The following is a 22156-nucleotide window of genomic DNA, read 5'->3' on the forward strand; positions in this document are numbered from 1 at the left end:
TTGCAAAATAATCCAAACCCAATGAACTCTTTTACATTTTGTCATGTTAAAACCACAAACCTTAATGTAATGGGATTTTATGTGATAGACTGACACCGGCTAGTGCATAAATGTGAAGTGGAGGAAAAAATCTTCATTTTCTTACTCGTAAACGTCTGTGTGCGTGTATTCTTTGCAAAATAGTTCAGCCTAAACGTTACTTTTTAAAAACCGTCCGCTGGCTATGGGTCTGGACTTTGACTGGACCACAATTTCTATTGTATTCATCTAAACCAATTGTTATGTCTTCCGCCCCAATCTTTTGGAGCCTCTTGCAAGACTGTTTCATGTTTAACTTCATCCACTTTGCCATGAATTTCGATTACTTTTCCTGTGGATGCTAAATAAAAGCCTCCCCAGACATCTGTCTGTACAAGATTTGTGGAGTATACACCAACCTTTATATATAAGGAGATATATTTAAGGAGAATTCCTGTCAACCAATTGTCCTATCAGAGTTCTGGATCCTGTTGAGTATCATTTGCCCTCTTAATGCACTCGTTATTCAGCCTGTCTTTTTAGGTACGTGGCCAGATTAGCAGTTATACTCTTTCCATTTTCGGATAATGAATTAAACAGTGTTTTGTCAGATGTCTGAAGTCTTCCCTGACCTGTCTGCTCTATTCTCTAGTCATCATGAAGCTGCTTGTTCACTAATATTCTCTAAGAAACCTCTGAGAAGTACACTTTCTTTACTAACCTCTGACAGTATTTAATTGCACTGAACTTTGCTTCGGAGGTCAAAGTAAGGCGGGCACATGCCTACTGCATTTTTTCAAGATTCATATCCTTTTCTTTCCACTTCCACTGATGTGCCACTTTGTCTAACCCATATAATCCCTGTAATTTAATGAAGCTTTTAGCTAAAATTTGAAAGGAATACTTTATGTAGAAGCCAAAAGCACTGCTGTTTGTAAACATATAACTTCTCAATGTCCACGCAACAATTTTAAAGCACAAAAGTGCATCTGAAAAATATCTTTGCTTCATTTTTATTTCTCAACCGATCCACGCTGTTTAGAAGCTGGTAAACAGAACCTGTCTGGAAGAGTTTATTCAAGCTTTGTCCCACCCAAACAGAACCATGCAAAAAGGAAATTATTCTATTTACTTGACCACATAAATCATTCCTGGGACTTTATTGGATCTTTTCTTATGGAAACTGTGTGTGCAGCAGTGTTTTTGCTTTCCCTCTTCAGCCAGACCACCATATAGTGTTTACTAGTTTTGGGATACAAATATTTCAAAGAATTTGATCTGAATAGTGCAGAAATCCCCATTTGTCTGCAACATGTTTTTTTTTTTTTTTTTTTTCTTCAAACTGGATGTTACCCTGGATTGTCAGGTGTGGGTGGGCTTGGCTTATTCTCAGCTTATTCGCATTTGCTTCAAGCCATATGCTGCATTCTCGCCAGTGTAGAAGTCACAGCCAGCCAAGGCAAGGTGGTGGTCTAGATTTCCAGAAATCAAAGCGGCTTGTTGTAAATCGTGATCATCACCTTCTTGCTGCATCCAAGGAAAGCATTTTGGAGGTGGTAGAAGATTATTCCCCCAGATGCTGGTGAAATGTAGTATGTTTGGCTTTACCTATCCATCTGGAACACATTACACAACAGAATGTATGCGTCGTCATAGCAACGCCGGCAACAAGCGTCCCTGGACCTCTGAAGCCACGACTGATGTTGATGCTCAAAGAAAATGAGTATTGTCAAATGCTAGTGGGGATCTTGTGCACGTTTTCCCAGTGGATGCAAAAAAAAACGTGCAGCCATGCTGAGTGAGTCCTTTAGCTCGGTGGTTTGAAGAGAGCAAACTCCCTGGTGGGTGCTGTTGGGAAGGGGCGACTCTGCGGTTAATTAGCGGGCAGTGATTTGGCACCAAGTGGACAAGTTCGGCCCACCAGTGAGCTCACTTCCCCTCCGTCTTCACACTCACATGCACGGCCGCTCCCTGGCTATGAGTCAGCTCAAGAGCGAGAGCAAAAAAAAAAAAAAAAAAAACAGGAAGTCAGTTTACCCGCATCAGGCCCATCTCCAATCGTGTCGCCTGCCAACTCTGACTTGTGTGATTACAGGCGAAACTGATTAAAACAAAACAACTTAGCTGTGCAGCCTAATCTTCCTCATCTTTCATGCATATACAGTGCAAACGGACAGCAACCTTCACCCTCTACCTCCAGCACAGTTACACAGCACACACAGCACACACACAGCCAGGAAAAAACAGGATGCTTCCAGGCTCCCCAAATCTTTTTAGACACTAATGGCACCCTGATGGAACACAGGTGCCTCCGGAGAGTTGTTGAATACACATGAGATGACTCAATGCCTGCTTTCCTGCTTTAATCGTTTAATGATTATTATGTCTTTAGGTATTTCCTTATGCTCATGCTTTGGTACTGCTTGGGAAAGTCAATCTTTGCTTTTACAGACAAAGTTAAAAGACTTGATAATAAAGTGATGAGAAAGCTGGCCTGTGTGGCAGCCACATAAACATGCCCTGGACTTTTAAGGGATTTTCCCTGAGCCATCGAATGCAGGTGCTCTGCAGAGATCAAAGCGGACAAGTAAAACCTACTTAGTTGAGGAACTCCAAGAGAGCTGATTTATTTAGTCATCCCACGGTAAGGATGTCCTGTTGGTTCCTGGACAGCGTGCAGCTAATGATGTATTCTCTCCCAGAAGCTAGAGTAATGTGCTTTCTGTCAATGTAATGGCAAAATACATCTGGTATTTTTTGTGTCCTCTATGATATCTTGTTTCTATTGTGAAAGAGTAGATAGCAGCCAAAAATATAAAGTATTACGGTACATATGCTCCCAATTAACATGGTACCAACAAAGTACAGTAGGAAAGTTCAAGAGATGCACTAAAAACTTGTTGGAATCTAGAGAAGCCAACTCTTCTGTAAGAACATAAAGCTATTGGCTGGTCTGGAAGTCACTGGAACTCATTAAATGGCAATCTACTGCATAATTCATCATTTGCATGTAGTTGGAATAGATGCTTATGAGATAGGAATAATGTTTGAAAGTAAACTGAAAAGTAAATACAAAAGACCCTAAAATACATTTAGAACAAATATGAAGATTTCTGATATCAATATTAGCTTTTTCTCAGTTTTGTCAGCTCTATTTTAGAGTAAATAAATTGAGCTTTTTCAGTCTAAAATAGAGCTGACAGAAACACTAAGTTTTAGTTTTGTTAAGCTGTCACCATATATATAAATGTAGATTTTATGTACTTTCTTGTGAAAAGTATGTATAATTCTTCAGTGTAGTTGATCATGCTCCATGAGGACTGGGCTGCCTGTGAGTGCTTTAGGATTGGTGAAGAACTCATGGCAGAACTGAGAAATGAAAGAACAATATGTGCTTAAATCAAGTCTTGAAAAGTCTCCAGAAGTACTAAATAAGTTGTTGGATTTGTTTCATTTTGGAAAAGCAGTCACTATAGGGGTCACCACACTCATAAAATACAGCAAAAAAGAAGAAGAAAAAAAAAAGAATAAAGAAAAAATGGCTAAGTTGTCAGTACTATCTGAATCAAATGAGTTTCAGCTTGAACTTTCTTAAATGAGTTTCCGGCTCTGCTGGAAACTCGAAAATGCAATTTTCTTTCAATCAGTGAACACACACTAAGCAGCAATGCACATCAAATGTGCTTTCAATTCTGCCTATCGAGTGGCAACCTTAACACACAGTGAACACATCTTGTGCTGTGACTGAGCAAATTCCTGAACTTCAGCTATGGATGTCTTATCAAGAGTCTTGATGTTGAGTCTTGAGCTGAATAGAACTGGTTTGAAAAGTGTTATTGAACTGGGAAAACAAGAGGAATGGATTTATTTATTTTTTTATGTGCATCTCAGGCTGCCAAACATGTGAACTACCAGGCTGTGCTGTTCTGTGAAATAATTACTGCAGGAAGAACACTCAAAGTAATCTATATTCAACTGGAGTGAGGTGTTTAAAACTGATGTTACAGGAAACACAAAACACGTAAGATGTTTTTAAAAAGAAAACATGTTTTCCACAGAGGCACACTGCCACATTATTCAGGCTGTTACAACAGACAACCTGACCTCAGGGGATCCTGGTCATTTATGATGAGAGCCTTTATTATTTCGGATTTTTGCAGTTTCGGTCATTTTGTCTTAAAAATGTTCAGTTAATAAATAAACCAACCTGCCACAGGAAGTCAATTCACCACCACTGGCACATTTTGTCCTTTTACTGATGGATCATCCTGACACAAAGACAAGTTCAGCAGGTGGAAGGAAGGCTGAATGTACTGTAGCAACGTTGCTCTATTTTAATTATTTTGGTCTTCAAATCTCTGTTAGGGAGCCTGCTGAATTTGGAAATATTATGATTATATTTGGACAACTCAAAATTAAGTTAAAGTATTGCATTCCTTGGAAACCCACAAAGAAATTGTTGTTTGCAGTTGATATGCTAACCTGTATTAATTGCTAACATCAGATGCTACAAACAGTTCAAAATATCCACATTAAATCTTTTGTCTTTGCTTGGAATGAATTAAAACCCTTTTTTAAAATTTTTTCATCATTTTAAATAATTAAACTGTGGAGATAAAAAAAAATGGATTAGTGTTTTTTTTTAAGTGGTTCCAACAACTAAACTTCACATGTGACAGTTGTTTTAACATTACCATTCTGCTCATGTTGTAGTCTCTACAACTGGGCCAGAAAATGACCCTTTTCAATACACAGCGAATATTTGCTGCTTGCTCATGAAACCCACAAAAACATTTGAATCCAATTCAATGCACTGACCCAGTGAGGGTGAAGAAACCATTGAGCAAACACATTCGACTTTAACAGTAGAGGCTATCCATCACCCAGGCAACTGCGTGTTTCACTGAGCGAAACAAACATAATACAACTTAATAGTGGGGTTAACAGAGAAGACAAGTTTACCGCTACAGCGCAGACATGAACAGGCCTGAGAATGGGTCAATGATTTGTGTGTCGAAGGCAGATTGGAGCAAACTATGCTGCCATTGAGAATTATTTAAATCAACATAATTACAGCTGATGCGTGAGAAAATTTATGCACAATACATACCCTCATCAATTCACATGGTTGCTCACAAAAAGTTTCACAAACGTTACGCACATTCGGCATTCTCAGGGCTGCTGAGTCAATGTGCTATGAAAGTGCATCTTTAAGGCCTCCGGCTGCTGTTGCACAAGAAATTTCACAGGGGAAAAAAAAAATGACGTTTGCTCGTCATCTTTCGCCTTTGTCAACTTTGATCTTTGTTTTTGGAAAAAGCTAAAATGAAGTATTATTTCTTTGAACTTTCAATGCATTTTGATGTTTTCGTCTGCATCAAGGAGAAGTCTAAACTCAGATATTAATGAAACAATACTTTTAGAATACACAGATTTAAACACTTGGTTAGTATATGCACTGTGCAGCATAGGGCAACTCTATATAACCTTTCAACCCATGGATGGGCTCATGACTGTCAACATTCCTCTGCTTTTTAAGTTTCATACCATCTTTATTGTGTCATATTTTATTTTTCCTTATTCAAAGTGGATCCTATCTGGCTTTTCAAGTGAGTATTTGTCTTCTTGGTCTGTGCTTTTTTCCGACTAATTCGATTTGGCCTCTATAAGCAGGATTTTTGAATGAGCATCTGTCAAGGCAGCTATAAATTAATTATATTTAGAGCTGAAGCTTCTTTTTCCTTTAGGCATTCATGAGAAGATTAAAGCCTTACACAAACTTGGACCTTTTAAGTCAGTACATGTACAAACAAAACTATTAACAAACACACATGGTATGCACGCACTTGCACACACCCTGCAGTGTTCAGGCACATATTGCTGACTAATCTAAATGGACTCTTTTTCCAGCAGTGATAAAGTTCTCCAACTTCAAATTCTTCTTCAACAAATCTAAAATGATTTTTTAAAGAAACATAGAAATCTGTTAAGAATGAACATGTATAATTCTTTACTGACCTTTTTAAAAAAGTTTCAAAACATGGAAGTGATTTTTAAATTGCACTTTTCTGACCCAGTGGAAGCAGGACTTTGTCAAAAAGAGTCTGCAAATGTCAGATCAAAAACACCACAACATGATGACAGGTTGTTGTAAATCAGATTGTTTTGTTGATAAAAAAAGAGAAGATTATTTAACGTAAACAGTTGAAGAAGATGGATTTTTCATCACCCCCTCTCCCGCCCCCACAAACTTTTTCTCCTCTTGCAGTATTTCAGCTATAGACTTATGATACAATTGTTTCTGTGGGAGACATGAGTCTTGAACAGAAGATTGACTTCAACTGAAGGGTCAACACAAAGCTATAATCAATAGATAGGTAACAACACTTGTAAGAAAATGTACTGCCTTTTTATTCCTTTGTGCCCTCTGCCAGTATAACATGTCTACTGACTTTCATGAATTGTGTAATTTAATTAATTTCTAACAGCTCTCTCTAAGCACTGCTCCTCATTGTTTTCTGCAACTTTTTTTTCTCAGTGTTTGAGCCAAATGAATGTGTATGCACAACGTGTTTGTTATTAGTTTAGTTTGCACAGACTAATCTGTCTGAACACAATCAAGTGAGACTTTTAGGTACTTCCATTCACTTCTGCTATGTTTTTCTTCTGTTTTTATTTTTTAAGCAAATTATAAGGAGACTGTGCGTGATGCCTCATGCTTGGTTTCTTTTTCATGCTTTTTTAAGAAAATATTTTTATAATTTATTATTATTTTATTGACTTTGGATATAAATATAACGATCACAAGCTAATGGAAGTATAAAAAATGATGAAATATTCAAGATTACACTCATTTAACATCCAACACAGTCAAGATCACAAGAATCATACACCTCAGTGATGACATCTGTTATATGGATGACATGAACTGAATCATCACAAAGATCAGGAATCAGAACAATGGCTTCACTTGCTTGTCGTGACAAGCAAAGGTTGAAATCCCCAGTATCTTTTGACAGGGACTCCTCATCTCCGACAGCATCGAATCATATATCTTGTCAGCGTACCAACTCTAATGGTCACCCCGGAGACGAGTGGATTTTCTGCATGGTTTGCCATCAATGTAACCGCTGGATCCGCGCTGAGTGAATGTTTCACAGATATCAGAGGGAGCTGACAGAAGAAGAAATAGAGCTTCTACCACAACACAAAGTACTTTAGATAGCAGGCTAAGCAGAGGTGAAGTACAGTCGAGAGCGATAGCTGTGCAAAAGGACACGAAGCTTCAGGCAGCAGAGTAAATACTACCTGTAAGGATTAACCTGCCTGTGTTAGCTTGCATAGATGTAAATAATGGAAATATGAGGCTTACCCTGATGGAAAAAAGTGATTTACCTCCCTCAGCCTGTGCATAAATTACACACACAATGCTCTTTGAAGAGTATGCAGTTACTACCTACACTAAGTATTAGTGGTTGGTGGAGTATTTAGAAACACTGTGAAAGCTGATAATTATGAGGTGAATCATGCAGCTGTTCATCTATTGCTTTATTATATTAACAGTTCCCACTGACAGTCAAACAAACTCAGTTTCACCAACTTGAAGTCTTGATGGCTAAAGCAGACTTCATTCAAAAAGCAGCACTTTTTCCAAAAATCACACGGCGATTTATTAGGTCACAAAGAGCGCCATTAGAGCTGCTAAAAATCATACGCAAAAATAAATAAAAACAACATAGCATTTAACTCACTGAAGCATGCAGGCATGGTTCTGAGCTTACTATTTGATGGTGAGTTGGAGTGGCGAGTGTGGTCGGCGATGAGGGAGGCAGAAAATATGTAGCAGCCACACTGGTATTTCCAGTGGGTTTGGGCTATTGGTGCCTCTGGAAGCGAGGTCATGTGTTGACTAAAGTCATTTCATTTTGTACTAGAAAACGTCACAGGTCAGACTTATGGAGGCAAACTTTTAGCATCAGACTGCAGCCAGATACATCTTGAATGTGTGTGTAAAGTCCATAGTGGACAGAAATCTTAGCGTCCTGCAGTACCTTGCAAAAGTACTCATGCACCATTAACTCTTTTAAATTTTGAGAAGTCATAGCATCAATCACTATGTCATTTACTGGAACTTGACATGACGAGGCAGTAGTGCATAACTGTGAAGTGGAAGGAAAATGATGAACGGTTTGTTTTACTTCTTTACAAATAAAAATATAAGAAAATGTAATAAAAAGACCAAAGAACACGGCGGATAAAGGGAGAAAACTGAAGAAATTTAAAGCTAGATCTCAAACTATCAACTCCTCACAGAGCACTTTTCTATCCTTCATCTGAAATGGAAGAGTATGGCACAAGTGAAACCTACAAAGACATAAGGCTGGTCAGGAACAGTATTAATCAAAGACACAGCAAAGAAGCCTATGGTAACTCTAGAGAAGCTGCAGATATCAGGTGTAAGAACCTATTGCACACTGCATAAAACTTGCCTTTATGACAGTCATAAATCCCATAAGCAGTTTGTTACAAGCCATGTAAGGGGAGACAAGAATCATGGAGGAAGTTTTTCTGGTCAAATTAGAACAAAACGTTTTCTATCATCTGCAGATTCTGAGTGGTAAGAAAAACTAACACTGCTCATCTCCCTGAGGACAACATGGTGTTGTCCCCCATCATGCTGCCAAGGTGCTTTTCTCCTAGAATAAAGGCACAAACAAAGCAACTGGAGAAAAAAAATAATGAGAAATCATATCGAAGAAGAGCCGTTGATAAGATGAAATCACCTCAATCGTACCATGGAGGATACGTCTCTCCAGCAGGAAAAGGGAAGCAGGGAAGAATTCATGGGGAGATGGGCGGAGATGCTAAATAAAGGACAATCCTAGAAGAAAATCAGTCAAAGGCTGCAGAAGACTTAAAATTGGGAAAGAGGTTCCTCTTCTTCTACACTTTATCAATCCGGCCAATCCCATCACAGCAGCAAAGAACAATGAAAAACAGTGTAAAATACGAAATAATTAAAAACCATACACCACGTATAAAAATAGTTCTTTAAAGAGACACAAACCCCTGATCACATTTCTGATTATCTCACTATGTTTACAGTTTAGAGCTTCACCACTTCACAGATGAGTAAACAAATAATAAAGTAGACGCCACCGCCTGAATGAAGTCAGATGTAAAGTAATGACTAGTGCTCAAACTTGGCTCCTAATTGTTAAATCGACCCCCAAATGCAGAGTCCAAACCTAAAGGCCATAGAGAATAGGCTTGGCCAAAGACACTAATTTGTATGAGAGTGGTCATTACTGAGACACAGCAGCCAGCTGTGGCGTGCTGCTGTTTATCTGGAGGTAATGAGAGGTAACATGGCTGTAATGCGGTTCCACGCATGTATATCTGTCTCCACTTCCAGAAAATAAATCCTGTTCGGCTGGTTTGGAATCCCTCTGCTTCCCCCCTAGCCCCCTCTCTCCCTTCCTCTCGCTCTCTGCTATTTCTCATTAACCTCATGGAAAAGAAAAACATGTTTAGTATGAGCTGAAGACCCCCCTATCCACTGACTCAGTTGTGGGAAGGGAGCTGTACTGGTTAATTGAGGGAGGTCTCACACGGGGAGAGAAGACACCCACACTCAACACACACATAGATCAGAGAGCAGCAGTGTTTTTAGGTGATGTTCGGGGTGGCAGATAAACAGAACATGTCTCGAGGAGCAGCGGGAGTCCTGATGGGACTCAGGTGAGAGAAAGAGTGGAATAGCCCAAGGAGACATGACGCTCGTCTGGCCTGTTTCCCGGCCTCCCGTGTCGGAGCATGAAAAGGAGCAGGTCGTTTACACCCCGCTTAAAAAAGGAGGAGGAGGAGGGAAAAAAAAAAGCCACCATAGCTACAGCAGCACCTGGATGTTATTTGGGCTAATGGAGTTGAGCCTCACTCAATAGTAATCAACTCAGGGGAGGGCTTGTCGCTTGGATTCCTGTAGAACCATTTTCCAAAACTTCCTTTCTTTGTCTTGCAAAACTTAACTTTTTTTTTTTATTTTTTTACCCTCCTACCTGGCTTTCCTCCCTTCCCGTCCTTATCTCTCCCCACCTTTTCCTTGTGTGTTTATTTTATTTTGCAGAGAGCTGTGTTATGACAAAGCCTTCACTCCCCGGATGCGTGCAGTCAGAGCTTGTGTCATGCCCTTATGAGGTATGAGGGCTCTGCCAGCCCCACCCGGAATGCTCTTCCCAAGCTTTGGAGGAGGGGTTGGGAGAGCCTGTAAAAAAAAAAGAAGAAAAAAAAAGGAGGTGACTCCTGCTTCTGCTTCTCTTATCCAGCCTTGTGTTGATGCAAATCTAAACGTCATATAGCGTAATTTTTACAACATTCCGTTGTCAGCTGTGTTTTAGCGTGTAGCTCACTCATTACTCACTTCTTCTCAAGTCAGAAATTGAGAAATAGGTTCGAAAGCAAGAGTGAAGAAATTGAGCACAAGGTAGCCAAGAATATGGCCAAAAGTTACCAAACAGTGATAATGTTATGTTTTGGAACACCAAACTCTTATGAATAACGCATAGAAAGAAGTGACTAGTTTTGCTTCTGTTCTAGCTCTTAATCTGATACCCCCCTCCCCCCACACACACACCAACACTCTCATTTCTCCAACAGGATCAGCTCATTTTCTTTTACATTACTGACATGTAGCTCTAACCTGTCAAGACATTATTTTGAGAACAAAATCATTTAATTCTAGTGCTATAAAGTTTTTCTCATTCAATTGCCTCAGAGACAAACAACAAAAATGATTTTGCTATAGCTAAATATATATATTTTTCATTTTATCATGATCAGTGGGCATTCGCAAACATTTTGTAACGGCAGAGGGCACATAAAAAATAAAAGGCGCTTCAGCATAATATCTGTCATTCACTTCAATACCACAATATGACACCATGATAAAGGAAATAACCCTGCCTGTATAGCTTTTCAACAGATTTATTGCTGTCAGGATGCCAAGGACAACATGCAGTTGTCACACTGCTTGTATGCCTCAGTAATAATAACATAATTACACTATGAAGAAGTTTTATTCCCCTCCACATTTTTGAAATGTTCAAACTAAAAGTCAAACTGACAGCATCACTCTATGTCTAATTAATATGACTAATAATTATCTGGCCATTTGGGGGTACATGTGGTTGATATTTTAGTATGAAAACTCTATGATAAAGTGAAACACTGTGAAACCACACAGCTGATCTTGAAACATGCACCATTTAAAAAAAAAAAAAAAGACATTTCACCACATGTAGACCCACATTGTCTAGTTCTTATGTTGTGTCCTCATCTCTCATTTTAGGTTGCTGCCTCCTTTTAATCTAAGGTTTTGATTATTTCATGTCTTGGGGTGAAAAGTGTTTTTAGTTGGTGATTGAGGAGAACTCGCTCACCTTTTCTATTTAGATGAATTAGGAAAGGGTTCCCTTCCCTGTTTTTTTTTTTTTTTTGTGTGTGTGTGTGTGTGTGTGTGTGTCACCAACAAGCAGTCACTCACCCAATTGACATACTCCCATGAAAACATCCAGAAAACAATGTTGCCTACAGCCATAGTGACAGGTTTCAGGAGAGTGCCTTTACAGTCAAAACGTCACCATCCAAATATGGGGTTCCTTCTTGTTTTAGTAAGATTGCCTCTTTTTGTGTCGGAAAAATATGTTTTGAAATTGCATATTACTGTGAAATAAATAAGGGAAAGAATTTATTTATTTGCAAGCTTTTTAGGTTCTAAAGTAAGGCATATTTCATAAAACTTTTACCTGACAGGATTCATGCATTTTTGTGCTGTTAAAAAGCTGAGAAGAGACTTCCTGAGTAAGACTATTTTCCGTATCCCTGCTATTACCTCATTCGCAGGAGCAGCAGAGAGTTTAGGACTGTTTACCATCTATCACAAACCTCAGACGCCTGAAATCTTTAGCTAAAGGCATGTGACGCTCGATAGCAGTATAGAATAGTTTATCATGTAGCAGACGCATTCATCCTGTGCTGGCTCCTTTCATTCAATTTACCAGAGGGGTTTATTTTTTATGTCCTCCTCCGGTGTCGGGTGTTTTCTATTACAGTGTTTCACTCTTGCTGTCTCTTTCATCCGTCCAGACAAACATTCTTTGTTTGCCATAAAAAAAACCAAAAAAAAACTCACTTCATTTGTCATATCGTGAAATATTCTTAGCTCAACATAAAAAGAGAAAAAAAGAAAGCAGACGGGGATTCTTTGGAAAAATATCTTGTGACAGATTCCAAATTGAAAGTTGTAAAATAATATTACTAGAAATCCCTAAACAGTGTACCAGAAATCCTGTTTATTTTTGATCATGCTTTTTCTCTCCGCTCTTGCAGCTTGAATGTGAAAAACCCCTCAAAGAAAATGTTGCATTTCACAATTTTTCCATTCTTTAATTTTCACCACAAAGCCTGACATGTTTTAAGAGGTGCAACCTAATATTGCCTGAACTCCAGGACCTACCACAAAGATCTCTGGGTAAATGGGAGGGAAGGAAGTGCACAGACAGGAGGACGGGCGTGGATGGAAAAGTGCGCATTAACTTGGCCGCTGCACACACTTAAGTAACAACACATGGTAGTGGAGGAATTCAACATCCATGAATGCTCTAGATGAGCGAGGACTGGGAAAAGCTCGCTTCTACCAAGTTGCTGACCAGCTCCAAACGAGGAGCTGATAAGGTTCTGCCATACCTAATTTCTTTCCATGTTCTCATCCAGGGTAGGCATCACAATGGGCATGATTCATGGGGGTAATTCCGACAGCTACTGACTTGGCTCCTGTCTACATTTGGGAAGAATGTGACCTCACAATATGCTTCTTTCAGGCCCATCCCTGTCTGATTTTGTCTCGCCTCATCTTGAAGCCCTCTTCTGTTAGAGATTGCAGAGTGAAGACAAGGGAATGCAGCAGAGGGGCAATAAAGAGATGCTAAACAGAGTGGAAATACTTGAGTGGTTTAAAGTAAGAGGGGGTGACGTGCACAAAAGATTTAGAATTCTGCCACTGTGCAAAGGACAGAAACAAGTTTTCATTGCCTTGCTGCAGGTGTGACGACTGCTATTTGTTTCAAAACGAGTGGAGGTCAAGCTACACAAAATCCAAGCTTAGTGAATATCACAGCAATAATTTAGACTGTTCTCTATTCATAAGTGAGTATAAGATAACAAATTGGTCAAAAGTACCACAGAACTTGTCATAAATGATGAGAAGACCTAAATGCCTGCTCAATTCAGGCAGATGACTGGGAACTCAAGTGGAACCTAAGTGAAAATCAAGATATAAAAAAAAATCTACCAAAAGTTGAAAAAGATATAAAATTAAACAAAAGAAATATAGGAGCTAAAAATGGCCATAATGACTAAGTGGCTATGCATGTGGCAATGGAAAAAAAAAAAAAAAAAACAGGACAACATGTGTCCAAAAGCAGAAGTGGAAGCTGCTAAAGAACAAACGGAAACCAAGGGATGAGTGAAAGGTTTCAATAAGATAATCCACATAAAAACAGATCCATAAGAACAAAGCAAGACAAACTAATGCAACAAGACACCAAAGTGAAGATTAAAACATTGCCACTCCTTTAAGGGAAATCTCCTTAACAACCTTAACCAAACAGGAAAAAAGGTAAATAAAAAAACAGGGATCAAGGGAGATTAGTTGATTAAGAAGCAACAGGAAGCAACAGACTGAGCGGCTATATCCCCTCAAAACCCGACTTCCTTTCCTCTGCATGTTCTGTAGAGTCCCAACAACTTGTGTGGTACTTTCTTATCCTGAGTTATTGGTTTGTGAACTCAAATACAGGACCACTCATGAGGTAGCTACACTTTAACTTTGCATGTTTTGTTTGTAAAACATGCAAACAAACAGGACCGACAACATGACATAAAGGGTCTGACAAAAGAAAAAAAGGAAACAGAAGTACAGAGGGAGATAATGGTTAAATGGATGCAGTTGTAAGAGAATACAAAACAAGGCCTTGTGTATGCAAACAGTCAGAACAAGTAACGAAATGAAGAACAGGAATAATCTCACAAAAAAAAAAAAAAAAAAAAAAATTGAAATACGGCCAGAGGAAAAAAAGAAAAAAAACACAAAAACTGAGACAAACCCAACAAAAACAAACTTAGAAACCATAGGTTAAACACAACTGTTTTGAAACCAGAAGTTTTGCTTGTGTTCGCTGGTATGCATGTTTTCTTCAAATCCAGAAAAAAAGTTTTGCATGTTTCAAACAAAGAAAGAGCACTTGCTTCGCCATCAGTTATTTATGACCAAGCAGCTGACTTATCAGAACAAAATGACGCAATCCTTAAAAGGAGGGTTTTAACAGAAGGGGACAATATGTGCTTTGGTGCTCCTTTTAAACACTTAATTCAGACAATATGGCACAGTTGTTATCTCTGTTACCTCACAACAAGGAGGCCTTGGGCTCCTAACCCTGGAGAAAATATGGTTGGATCCTTGTTTCTGTGTGAAATTGGCAAGTTCTCCCTGTGCATGTCTGGATTCTCTCTCAGTACTCTGTTTACCTCACTCCTGAGGTTAGTGGCTACTGCCCTAAACTCCACTTTGACATGAGTGCGTGTGCATAAATGTGTTTGCGTGTTTCTCTGTGATGGGCTAGTGATCTGTCTAGTGTGTCGTTTTACCTCTCGCCAATTAACCACTGGAGACAGGAACCAGCCTGCACAGGCCAAGAGAATAACTTACAAAGCAACACAACGTTTGACAGGTCAAACATACACATTACAAGACAATACAATTGGGTTAATATGAAAAAACCAAGGTATGTGGGGCTTGCTAACCCACATCGTCAACACTACAGGGTGCTTAGTTTTGTCGATTCTTGTTTTTCTTTATTCCGCAATCTATCGCCCTCTTGCGTCCAGTGCGTTTTTATAAGTTGCATTTGGATACATTTTATGTTAATAAGGCGTTCCCTTGTTTTTGGTTTAATTTGTTTTAGCTTTACACCAAGTTAATACATTTGAACTTTGTATTAAACCTTTTTCCTAAGCCCTTGTGCTTAGTTTTCCATTTTTCGTCATTCTCTCCCAGTACCTCATTCAATAACCCTGATCAGTTGCTCCACATTCAGTTAATTAGTTCTACCTGACGATACATGCAATCGCTCCCGCCCTGTGGAGATATACTCCACAGATTCTTATTCTAATTGCTGTCAGGCAAAATGATACATTGGCAGCCAGAACTGAAGTTGAGAGTGATATTTAGGTGAGATCTTGTCGCTCTAGCTCTTGCTCCAGTTCTAGTCTGTAAATGTATACAGAATTTACTTTCTTTAGACATGGATGTTAGAATTGTAGGAATTATAACCCAGTATAAATCCTTTTTTTTTAGCTTGATAAAGAGCTACTTACTCATTTCATTTTGCTACAGGGCAATCTAACTATGTTCATATGTGCCATCAACAGAGCACACATGACCATAAGCATGAACAATCTGACACAAGCAAGAACATGTCTACACTGCCTCACATGTAAACTGGGCGTCGGCACCAGTGCATTTGTAAGCAGAGGTGGTTGTGTTATGTCAATCCTTTTAACATTCCGTTACAGTCTGCCTCCTCGGAGGAGAAAATATGGTGTGATGTCACTTCTGGCAACGTCCCAGTGTCTGAACACTTTTCATGTCGTGCCCCAATGAATGAGGGGCAGACATTAGTCAGAATAAGACTCTCCGTAGTTAAAGCTGGTACTTGTTAAAGTGAATTGCTGCCAGAGTCCCACCACCGTCTGTTGCCTGCAGATGGACAAAACGCAGATCAGAGCGTTCTGCCTCCCCAAAGCATCCTCAGAATGCAAGTTTGCCTCTCTCAAGTCATCCCTGTCATTCTTAACGGCGGTGCCACGCTGCTCGGCCAGCACCGCCTTAGAAGCTGTAAGCAGCCTGGCGGCATCGCTTTAAAACCGCTGAGTGGGGTTAGTTATAATACAGCATCATCAGCCCATCAATCCTCGTCCACTCCCACAGTGAGCTGCACATTCTGACAGTGACTTGCGCTGCGCTTAAAAGCCTTGGCACTCTTGTCTCAGGCCCAGATGGCCTAATAAAGGGACTGTTCAACAAAACTTGAAGAGAATGTGTGGAAATCCTGATCCACCCTAGCTGTGTGTCACTGTGCATTAGCAGTGACAAAGACATTCCTGAATCCTGACTCCCATGCTGTTCTGGCAAGTTTTTCAAATAAAACTGAACAAGAAACTGGAGATGTAAATTGCGAGCCTATTTAGAGGATTTAATATTCTCTCCGACGTTAAAAAAAACAACAACAAAAAAATAAATAAAAAAAATAAAAAATACCCAGAGGCAATTTTGGGTTAACAATGTGTCAGCGGTTAAAAGTAATAAACTGTTGGAGGACCAACACTTTTTGGTAATTTATCAAATGAGTGTACTTTCTGGTTTTTATCACTGAGAGAAACAAAAGAAGATTTGTTAACCCACTTCTCCGTCCCAATTATATTTCATTCCACAAGACGGCAAAATAGCTTTTGATTACATGAATACTCAAAACATATTTAAAAAAAAATGATAAAAAATCATAAACAAAGTAATGAAGATCTAGTTTTTACATCTTTTCATAAACCCAGAATGCATTGCTCATTTTAAATCATTTTTCTGTTGTTTGAAAGTACAGCATATCAAAATTGATTTATACACTTCTTAGAAACCAATGGAAAGATTGTTACTGCCAGTACATCAAGTAATCAGTCAATTATAATTGCATGTTTCCTGTAGTACAATGACTATCTTTAATGATGAACTCTGATGAAGTCTACTAAACTGAAAGATGTTCCTTCCGTCACCCTAATTCACTCGTTTCACTATCAGGGTCAAGTCCTGACTTGAGTCCGGACTGGAAGTGTGAAAATGTTCACACTTCCAGTCAGAAGCAACAAGATGACATAATTACCATCAACAGACAGCTTTAAACCCAAATCTGTCAGGGATATGAACAATTTTGGACTTAACTGTACCTGCTCACTGTCAGAAATAGTCACACAAAACATATTTTCTAATATTTCACTGATTAAGTACCGGCTCAGCTGTGCCCACAGACCTTTGTTTGAGAAAATAATCACAATCAGCTTTGTCCAATACAAAGCTGATGAAGTCTGACTGACTGTGTTTTATCACAGTTTATCAGTAACGTTGAGGTTAGCTGAATAGATCTAAATAACAGTTATGCAACAAGTACATATGATTGGTTGATGGATGGATGGATGAGTTGCTGTACATTGAGAATTGTTTCTCCTACGAACTGGTATTTCTTTGGCCACTATCTAGTGGAATCAAGACAGAGTTACTGCATTCCTTACTGGATGGCTGCTGAGGAGAGAGATAATTACAGCCCCCTTCTTGCCCTGGTACTTCCAAAACTTGACCAACAGACAGACAAACAAATGGGCCCAGTTTGCATTTGACTTTAGTTCAACACCAACAATGGTTCATCTGTGATTCTGCAAACTGGGATTGCTTCGACTGCAGGTAAGATATCGATAATTCTCAAGTATTCCTTACCACCAGAAAATTCATAGCGTTAAGCTTTTCCTTTGACATTTAATACATGTGTTTGCAGTCTGTCAGGGTGGATTTTTTTTCTATTTGTGGGTACCTACTGGGTCTCTTGTCTTTCACTTGTGACACCCAAAGCTGTCTGGCCAACAGGATCCTGAGAAAATATCCTTCATAAAGCAAACTCCTTGAGCAAACTCCTTGGTCTCTCAGATTTGGATACATCTTTTTCACAGATGGCGAGGAAGCAAATGTGCAGCAGTGCATTTGATCTGGAAAGGTGGCATCGTACTAACATCCAGGACAGGGTTCTCCATCACTGGTACTAATTTTTGCTGATAAAAAAATATATAGATATTGCTCTAAGCATTTCTATTCCAGCTGACAAGTCTGGTGAGCTTTGCTTAGGCAGTTTTTTTTTTCACTGATGAGAAAGTGCTCCCATCATGCTGGTTAACACTCAGCTAATTCTATTTTGGTGAAACGTCTAGACATAAAAACATTTTACTACAAACCAAAGCCGCAGCTCAGTTCTCTAAAGACGGACCAGACGTGGACCTTCCAGAAAACCCTGAATGACACGTCGGGTCCAAGCAAGTGTTTGGGGTTGATTTTCTGCCAAGCACCTTGCAGGGTGTTGATTTGAGCTTCAGAGATAAAATATAGCGGATGAAGTCATGTGTTAACTTCCCGTGATGCTTTTTTTTCACTGGGGAAAAGATTGTCTGCAGTCATAAAGTGTTTATATTAGCATCTTTTATGAGATGTTCCTTGTATACATAACTGTTTGCAGCATAATAAAAAAACAAGACCAACAAAGTGCAAATTACAGGGTTTGTGGGGGTGCTGACCACCTATTTTCCACACTCTAAGTCACAACATCTGTAAACAAAGTCACTGTATTCTACCATCTACACGCCCAAAAGTTTCGACCACAAATGATGTCAGTGCACGGTAATGAACATTTAAGGCTGAGAATCACTCACTTCATTCAATTAAAATTGGGGTTGCTTATAATTGCTTTCTATTAAAAGTTTTATTTCTCCAAAATGCATTTCTGGCACAATGATGAAAACATGGTGGGATCAGCAATGAAACTGCCAGTTATTCTTTAAGACCAAATTTGATTACATGTTAAGTTACAAGATGTTGTGTGTCATGCTTGCCATGTTTCTTCACATCACTTTTCAGTAACACCATCCAGATTTACAATCATGAGGATTTTTTTTTAACACTTTGGTGAATCATCACTTTGCAGTGAATCACTTCTTTTTGCTGGCTCTTCAATTTCATCTATGATTTTTTTTTCTAATGTTGGTAACTTCGACTCTGCAATTTCTTGTGTTTACATTCCTAAAGTTGCTCAATTAATGACAGTTTTTCTTTTTAGCTTTATTGAATCACAGTATAATTCAATCATTTATGAGAATTTCTATTGTGCAATTGTGAAGTATTAACTGTAAATGTAACTCTGTTCTCAAATCTGAAATCCAAACATTAGGTAATGTCTGCACCCTGTTGTGATTCTTAACAGGATTAAACTGCTGCTCAAAGTCAATTGAAAAACTATGCATACTTTTAATGATATTGATAGATATAACTATTATGATAATTAAATAATCCTTTTTTGGGGCGATTCTTTGTGTTTCTGTCATGATGTGTGGATGAGGTGGTGAGGAGAGATGCAGAGACCCAGGTTGTGATGAAGATGATGATGATTTAATGAGGGAGCACAACGAACACACGATGGCACAGGGAAACTGGCTAGTACACACGACGAGGATCCGACAAGAGACAAAGACAACAGGTGGGACTAAATACACTGGGAGGGTAATCAAAGAAACGAGACACAGCTGGGAACAATCAACAGGGAAGACAGAGACTCGGGGGAACAGGCTAATAAACAGAAAAACCTCAAAATAAATACACAGAAAACACAGATCACAACAGTTTCCAGTCTCCAAGAGATTTGTTTTCAGGATTTCTCTCCGCTTAGTTTTGTTGATCAACTCTGACCAGCTCCATTGTTCCATCTAAAGAAAACCATTCCCTCAGCATGATGCTGCTACTGCCATGCTTTCATGGATTTACTCACCTGAATTCTGGATTTCTTCCAGAGGTTCCGTGGGTGCATTGGATGTTTTGCTGATTATTAATGCTCTTGTTTTCTGGTCTTAGTAGCTTTGCAGATGTGCTGTTGACCTTCCATTTTCAGGTGGCACACTGAGCAGTGCTCTATGCTATGCTCAGAGCATGAGATATTGCTTTAAAACATAAACTTCCTTTAATTTTTCCAACACTTTATTACTGGACTGTTTACTGTATGTCCACACAGGTTGAAAGTGATTAGGCAAAGTCTTAAGGCAACTGGGTGCTACGCATGTTTTAGTTATCACAGTAAAAAGCACACGGCGCTTTTTTGATCTTTTATTTGTTAAACATTTTGACATGAATCGTTTTATTTACCTTGCAAAATTATGTGCTACTTTGTCAGTCAGCCACAAACTTTCTATTACAATCCCAATAAAACAGAAAGTTTGTGATTGTAACGTGACATGAAGAAGTTCAAGGGATATAAACACTTTAACGGCACTATGCTATGCCTTGTTAAAATTTTGAATGTAAAGCCAATTGAGAAACTTTGTGTTAAATTGTTTTACAGGTCATCTACTGTGCTGTATTTAACATCGAATGTGTGATGGGCTTTGACTGATGTCTTTCCTATGTTCTATTTTGTCCTAATCTGGAGGAAACATATTAGTGTGAGCAACCTAAATCGGTTACACAATAGTGACTGAAAGTCCTGTCAAGATTAAAAAAAGTCTAAAATGAACGTTGCTCTGATACTGCCTCTGGAAACAAAACACACAAAGCATAAGCAGGAAGAAAGGGCCTCCATTAGCGTTCAGTACAGTGACTGATGATTGATATGATAGCAAGCCTATTCAAACTGCAAATTTTACACATGATTGAGGCTCTATTGGATGTAATGAAATGGCTTTCCTGAATATTGCACTTGAGTGACTGTGTGACCACCAGCACAATGGCTGCTATTATAGCTTTGGACCTTCAAGCCCTCTTTCATTGTACCGGGTCCACTGTGTTATTACAGCAGAACTCAGAGTGAACCTGCGGCTTCGGTTTCTTGCCGTTTCGGATGTGACCATTCTCTCCGCTGGGAGCAATTCGTGGAGTGTTAATTGAGCACCGCAATCACTCAGCAGATTTATGGAAAGTCAGAAGGGTCACAGGAGATTTTCAGAGGAGGCTGTCCAGGGAGCAAGGCTAGCCTCAGAGCTGCAGCTGGGGAATTTCTGGCCTTTGGAAGCACGCTGCTGGCACACAAACTCCCTGTGTTCCTGCAATAACCCCAAAGGATATCTGTATTTTATAGATAAATTATCCCTAAATTGTTCATATGGGAAAATCATATAATGTTGTGGGCGTCTTTGGTGGGATGTTCTGTTTTACTGTATTTACACTTTCAAGGCGGAAAATATCTTGGAAAAAACACAATTCTGCGCTCAAAGTGTATTATCTTCAAATAAAACCGTGACCCAGTTTGCTTGTATTGGTCATCTACTCATACAGATGTGTGTCATTCATTGGATGATAACTGGAGGGACAGACAGACAGGGAGTGGCCTGTGGGGCCCATCTGGTCTACAATAATCAGCTTTAACAACAGATCTACACAGATGAGTATGTGTATAAACAGAGGTTCAGCTGTTGACTACACCATTTAACATCACATATTAGGCTATAACCTTGGGCCAAACTACTCTGTAAATATTAATGTTTATAGGATGCTCTGTTCTGCGTTGCCATTAATTCAGAGTAATGACACAATAACGTGTTTTTTTTTTACTTTAGATTTTATTCTGCGGTGCAGTGTGTCAGAGTATTAATTTGAATGAATGTGTGTGTGGCTCTGCATCTGGACACTCCTAATGCTTTTTAATCCCTTTCTGTTAGCCTGCAGAGCTTGCCATGCCACCACTATCAGCCATGTTTGCTTGTGTTCAAACAGAATGTGAGCATCTGACAAAGTCCTTCTTATATTTTTAAAGTTTACTTCCTCCACTCATTGAAGAATGGTCTTGTTTCACTAAGGTAAGAACAAAACTATGAATTCTTTTTTTCCCCCTGCTTTTTATTGCGTTATTTATGCAAAAATTCAGGACGGTATTTGGAGTTGCTAAATATGTGCAAATCTGAGTTTTTCTGTTGTGCTACTGGAACAACGCAGAAGCATAAATGAGGCACTAAGCATTTATTTTGGTTTTTACATTTATAAAAACTGAATAAACTGTGAAAGATGTGTTTAAATCACATGATTATAAGTAATAAAGGCCACTGTCTTTCTTTTTAAACACAACTCTACAAGTTAGAAATTAAATGTATTTGTATCATTGGTCATGGAGATCGCACACATTTTGCAAATGATTGCCATCGCTGGGAGATAATGAACAAGTCTTTTTAAGTTTTAGCTTCCAGATATTTATTACACTTCTTTCCACTTCACTTTACCAGATGGATGTTATTATTC

General features: G+C 39.0%; 1 protein-coding gene across 1 annotated transcript in view; it reads left to right on the plus strand.

Moving 5' to 3' along the window:
- Positions 1 to 21330: 21330 nt before the first annotated feature.
- The window catches only part of LOC106945341 (uncharacterized), a 38181-nt gene continuing 37355 nt past the window's right edge, over positions 21331 to 22156 (plus strand). Inside the window, exon 1 of the mRNA XM_015028963.1 lies at positions 21331 to 21720. The gene's annotated coding sequence lies outside the window, so the exon portion shown is untranslated. The remainder of the gene's footprint in view (positions 21721 to 22156) is intronic.

Source organism: Poecilia latipinna, unplaced genomic scaffold (genome assembly GCF_001443285.1).
Source record: "Poecilia latipinna isolate Pla-1442-1.1 unplaced genomic scaffold, P_latipinna-1.0 Scaffold140, whole genome shotgun sequence".
In the NCBI taxonomy this organism is placed as follows: domain Eukaryota; kingdom Metazoa; phylum Chordata; class Actinopteri; order Cyprinodontiformes; family Poeciliidae; genus Poecilia; species Poecilia latipinna.